This window comes from Acanthochromis polyacanthus, chromosome 5 (assembly GCF_021347895.1).
Source record: "Acanthochromis polyacanthus isolate Apoly-LR-REF ecotype Palm Island chromosome 5, KAUST_Apoly_ChrSc, whole genome shotgun sequence".
In the NCBI taxonomy this organism is placed as follows: domain Eukaryota; kingdom Metazoa; phylum Chordata; class Actinopteri; family Pomacentridae; genus Acanthochromis; species Acanthochromis polyacanthus.
The window spans coordinates 1,332,876-1,339,288 of record NC_067117.1 but is presented as its reverse complement, the minus strand read 5'-3'; positions in this window follow the sequence as shown (position 1 = coordinate 1,339,288).

Genomic DNA, 6,413 nt, shown 5'->3' with positions numbered 1-6,413 from the left:
GATGTAAAATCATCCAAAATGAGACAAAATCACAAGGAATGAGACACAAAAATCACAAGAATGAGACACAAAATCACAAGAATAAGACAAAGTCACAAGAATGAGATGAAATCACAAAAATGAGACACAAAATCACAAGAATGAGACGCAAAATCACAAAAATGAGACAAAATCACAAGAATGAGACATAAAATCACAAAAATGAGACAAAATCACAAGAATGAGACATAATCACAAAAAACGGGGATACAAAATAATCAAAACGAGACACAAAAGTACAAAAACCACACAATAAATTACGAAAACAAGAAAAAAAACATCAAAACAAGACAAAGAATTCACAAAAAAGAGACAATCACAAAAACGACATACAAAATCACCAAGACACAAAATCACAAAAATTAGACACAAAAACACAAAAACCAGGACATCACAAGAATGAGAAAAAATAACTAATTTGCATATTGTCCAAATTTAAAATAGCAGCAAATGTCTCTGCGTGTGATTTCATATTTTTACAGACTTTTCAACACTTTAAAGCAAAACTGGGGCACATTTGTGGCATAAAATAAACAGCTTTGGCTCAAATATTTAAACAAACAGCCCAATAATCTTTCTGTTCAGCCTTTCTGGGCTCACAAAGCTGCCAGGTAAAATGCAGAGGAGTAAAAAAGTCCAATATTTCCCTCTGAGATGGAGTGAAGTGGAGGTAAAAAGATTTACCGTTAATTCAGAGCTCTGGTAAAATTGCTTCGTTCCAGTCCACCATTGTGGGACCAGCGTGGTAAACAGCCTTATTTTCACTCCTGGTAGCGGCGTTTTCATCGAGCTTTGTGGCTAAAAAGCGTGAAGGTTGGCAGCGCTGCAGGAGATTTAAACAATATTTAAGCTCACAGATGGTCTGAGAGCTTGCCAGCTGAGGAATACATCCAGATTTATTTCAGAAACAGCATTCAAAGGAAAAGGAATCCACAGTCGTCAGTAGGTGTAGAAATAAGAAGGCAAACGCTGAAAATCTGAAGTTTGAGGCTCATTTTTCACTAAAACATGGAAACAGCTCAACCATGAAGGAGAGAGAACTGAAACATGAAATAAATACGACAAAACATGAAAAATAAGGACGGAAACGGCAATTTCTACGATTTAGATAATAAACAGAAAAATCTGTAATCAATATTGTAGAATGTTTCTCCAACTGTCTACTACTTTCACTACTTTGTAGGGCTGCAAGTAGTGATTATTTAATTGTATATTAATCAGTCGGTGATATTAGCAATTAATCGATTAGTTCTTTAGCAAAAAGTGCCAATTAAGTATTTTTCCAAAGCCCAAAAAGACGCCTTCAGATGTCCCAAAATGCAAAGATATTGAGTTTTACTGCCACCAGAGGAGGGAAAGAAACCAGAAAATAATCACAAAAATTTAGACTTTTAACATCAAGGAAACGTTAAAAATGAAGTAAATTAATCTAATTCTTATGGTAATCGTTGCAGATTTAGGTGAATAAATTCTTAAATCTCATTTCCTGTGATATGCTAATTGTAATCTTATTGAACTTAACTGGACTGGAAATTGGATAAATTAGTCCATTTTAGGAGCCACAGCTCAAGCAGAGAGTTTAATCTGTATTTTGTTACAGAATTTGCGATAAATCCAACAAAACAGACATTTTTTAGGTGTAATTACAACCAAAAAACTGTATTTCTGTTCCTGATGATGCATTAAAAAGCTGATGGATTATTCTAGTGCAGCAGAATCTCAGTTAAACATGACTAAAGAATTGAGGATCACTGGTTTTTGGTTTATTTCATTTCAACGAGCGACTTTCCGGTGTAAGAAACATTTCCATGAATTATTTGAAACCTTGTGGAAGAACCGCTGATGTGTTAGCGTGGAGAGCCACTCAGCCGTGAGGTGGAAGTGTTTTGTTCAACAGAAACGGCGACACGGCGACCGGAAATCACCGGCGGTTGTAAAACAGTCGGGGGGCCGAGCTGGGAATGACTCAGACGTGTGTTTCTCACATCATTACCCAAAAAACACATTTCCAGCCTTTTAAAGGAAACACACTCAGAAATCTCCTCCGTTTGCGGAGCCGCAGGGAACAATAAATGTGAATTGATGTGAGCTTCTGCAGGACTCAGAGTTTTTGCTGCACGAGGAGGAGGAAACGGAGGAATCCTGTTTGACATTTACTGCTCCTCTCATTCAGCCTGGATGGATGTGAGTCAGTGGAGACCTTTAACCACGGTTAAAAAGGAAAATCCAATTCAAGAAATTAATAAGCCTCTACTGTCGCAGAAATGGGTTGACATAATCAATACTGGTTATCAGTTTAATGCTGTGAGTTTCTGTGCAGTATGTTGTGTTTTTAGTGCATTACAGTTACTTTTATACGGCTTAATGTGGTACTTCCAGGCTTCTTTTACATTTTAAACTCGTCATTAAAGATATATTCATATTGATCATTAAACTCAGATTATGCAATAATATTTGATTTGAAAAGTAAATTTAAGTTGAAGAACTTTAATGAAATTGACATTCCGTCACCTTTGGTACTTAACAGTGGTGCCAATTAGTTACTTCATTAAATCAACTTAATTTTTTCAACTGAAGTACAGTTCATTAATGATGGTGCCAGAAACACGGTTAGTACTACTTGAAATAACTTCATTTTTACGAGTAAAGAACCTAAAAACTAATTTCTACTAACTCAATATGTTTTGCTGTTTGAAACAGTTTCATTAGAAATCAGTCAAAATATTGGTGCCAAACCGTTGGTTGTGGTTTTTGTGGCTGTTTTTTGTTGTGGGGGAGGTGTTGGTTTGTTGGTGTTAGGCTTGGTGGGGTTGGTGGTGGTTGTTGTGGTTGCTGCTGGTGTTGATGTTGGTGGTTGTTGATGGTGTGGTTGGTGGATGGCTTAGGGTTGTTTGATGGTTGGTGGTTGTTGGTGTTGATGTTTGGTGGTTGTTTGATGGGTGGTGGTTGTTGGTGTTGATGTGGTGGTTGTTGGATGGGTTGAGGGTTGTTGGATGGCTTGGTGGTTGTTTGATGGGTTGGTGGTTGTTGGATGGGTTGGTGGTTGTTGGATGGGTTGGTGGTTGTTGGTGTGATGTTGGTGGTTGTTGGATGGGTTGGGGTTGTTGGATGGCTTGGTGGTTGGTTGGATGGATTGGGGTTGTTGGTGTTGATGTTGGTGGTTGTTGGATGGGTTGGTGGTTGTTGGATGGATTGGGGGTTGTTGGATGGCTTGGTGGTTGTTGGTGTTGATGTTGGTGGTTGTTTGATGGGTTGGTGTTGTTGGATGGGTTGGTGGTTGGTTGGATGGATTGGGGGTTGTTGGATGGCTTGGTGGTTGTTGGTGTTGATGTTGGTGGTTGTTTGATGGGTTGGTGGTTGTTGGATGGTGGTGGTGTTGATGGATTGGGGGTTGTTGGATGGCTTGGTGGTTGTTGGTGTTGATGTTAGTGGTTGTTTGATGGGTTGGTGGTGTTGGATGGGTTGGTGGTGTTGGATGGCTTGGTGGTTGTTGGTGTGATGTTGGTGGTTGTTGGTATCAGTGGTTATTAGTGGTGTGCTGGTGGTTGTTGGTGTTGATGTATGGTTGTGGTTGTTGGATGGGTTGGTGGTTGTTGGATGGCTTGAGTGGTTGTTGGATGGCTTGGTGGTTGTTGGTGTTGATGTGGTGGTTGTTGGATGGCTTGGTGGTTGTTGGATGGGATTGGGGTGTTGGATGGCTTGGTGGTTGTTGTGTTGATGTTGGTGGTTGTTGGATGGGTTGGTGGTTGTTGGATGGCTTAGTGGTTGTTTGATGGGTTGGTGGTTGTTGGTGTTGATGTTGGTGGTTGTTGGATGGGTTGGGGTTGTTGGATGGCTTGGTGGTTGTTTGATGGGTTGGTGGTGTGTTGGATGGGTTGGTGGTTGTTGGTGTTGATGTTGGTGGTTGTTGGATGGGTTGGGGATTGTTGGATGGCTTGGTGGTTGTTGGATGGATTGGGGGTTGTTGGATGGGTTGGTGGTGTTGTTGGTGTTGATGTTGGTGGTTGTTGGATGGGTTGGTGGTTGTTGGATGATTGGGGGTTGTTGGATGGCTTGGTGGTTGTTGGTGTTGATGTTGGTGGTTGTTTGATGGGTTGGTGGTTGTTGGATGGTTGCTGGTTGTTGGATGGATTGGGGGTTGTTGGATGGCTTGGTGGTTGTTGGATGGCTTGGTGGTTGTTGGATGGCTTGGTGGTTGTTGGTGTTGATGTTAGTGGTTGTTTGATGGGTTGGTGGTTGTTGGATTGGTGGTTGTTGGATGGCTTGGTGGTTGTTGGTGTTGATGTTGGTGGTTGTTGGATGGATTGGGGGTTGTTGGATGGCTTGGGGGTTGTTGGTGTTGATGTGTGTGGTGGTTGTGATGGGTTGGTGGTTGTTGGATGGGTTGGGTTGTTGGATGGATTGGTTGTTGGATGGCTTGGTGGTTGTTGGTGTTGATGTTGTTGATGGTGGTGTGGTGTTGGATGGTTTGGTGGTGGTTGGTGTTGATGTTGGTGGTTGTTGGTATCAGTGGTTATTAGTGGTGTTGCTGGTGGTTGTTGGTGTTGATGTATGGTTTGGTGGTTGTTGGATGGGTTGGTGGTTGTTGGATGGCTTGGTGGTTGTTGGATGGCTTGGTGGTTGTTGGATGGCTTGGTCGTTGTTGGTGTTGATGTTGGTGGTTGTTTGATGGGTTGGTGGTTGTTTGATGGCTTGGTGGTTGTTGGATGGGTTGGTGGTTGTTGGATGGCTTGGTGGTTGTTGGATGGTTGGTGGGTGGGTTGGTGGTTGTTGGATGGCTTGGTGGTTGTTGGATGGCTTGGTTTGTTGGTATTGATGTTGGTGGTTGTTTGATGGTGTGTTGTTGTGGTTGGTGGTTGTTGATGGCTTGGTTGTTGGATGGCTTGGTGGTTGTTGGATGGGTTGGTTGGTTGTGGGTTGGTGGTTGTTGGATGGCTTGGTGGTTGTTGGATGGCTTGGTGGTTGTTGGTATTGATGTTGGTGGTTGTTGGTATCAGTGGTTATTAGTGGTGTTGCTGGTGGTTGTTGGTGTTGATGTTGGTGTTGATGTATGGTTTGGTGGTTGTTAGTGGTTGTTAGTGGTCGGCAGTGTTGGTGTTGTTGTTGGGAAGCAGAAATCTTTGTGAAGATACATTTTAAATGTTTCCATCCTGGACGTTCTGGTACCAGAACCAGAGAGACAAACGAGTTATTCAGTCTTTCTTTTGATTAGCCGGATCTGAGTCCTAAACAAAATCTGAGAGTCCTCAACCAGAGATGATGGAGCATCAACTTTTTTTTGGTAAATAGATTTTTCATCATGACAAAAGCCAGCTTTTGACATATCACGAGTCATTTCTGCACAAAATGGACAATGGTGTGTTGTCTACTTAAGTCTCAATGAAAAGGTTATAATAATAAAAACCTACGAGGAAAAAAAAACTTTCATTATGGCAAAAAACAACAAATCAGCCACTTCTTTCTAATATGACGGCTGCACATTAGAGCTCTGAACCTGAAAAAGTTTCTGTGGCTTTTTTTTTTGCTGTTTTGTCTCATTTTCACTGCGGCATAAAGTCCTGTAGCTCCATGGAAACAGAAAAACCTCAATGTATGATAGTTAGATGCATTTTCTGCATTCCTGTAACAGCTCAACACGTCCATTTATCCTGATGTTTATTCACGACTAACCTAGAGCTCAGCAGGTTTGTAAATAAAACATCAGCTGAGAATCTGAATCACAGAGAGAAACTGGACAGAAAAAGATAAAAATGGTGAAAGTGGGATGTTTCTTAAATCTGATTTTTATCCCAAACTCTCTGGAGCAGTTAAATCTGGATTTGGGCTCGACATGCATCACTGATCTCACTTCGTTGGACATTCCTCAAACGCTAACTGCTGCTAACCCCAGATCCAAACCAAGACGTGGCTCTGAAGCTCCCTGAAGCTGCACTTCAGGATGTTTTTCCACACTTTAATTTAGGCTTTCCATTAAGACGACGTGGGAGTAAAATAAAAAAAGTCAGCTTTTTTCAAAACATCACTCTGACCTGCCGATGGAGAAGCAGAGGCTGATTGAATTTTAAAATTGTCGAGCAAAAAGGTCGCCGAGTTTGACCTCACATTTGTGGAGCTGTTACTGACTGAAGCCTTTTTATTCCAAGCAAAACTTTTAAGAAAAATACTCTACAGGATGGAAATGTGCTGCTCAGGTTTAAGATTTTCGGCTGTTTATTTTCCAGAATGTGTCTCATGTCAGACTAGTGGGGGGGGGGCATTTAAAATTGGACATCAATGCAAATTAAAGCTGCCAGCAGCGTTGAACAGGTCCTCACTTCCTTGCTGGTCAGCGAATCCAAGCATGTCCACCAGGTGGCGCTGCAACTGAGTGTGTT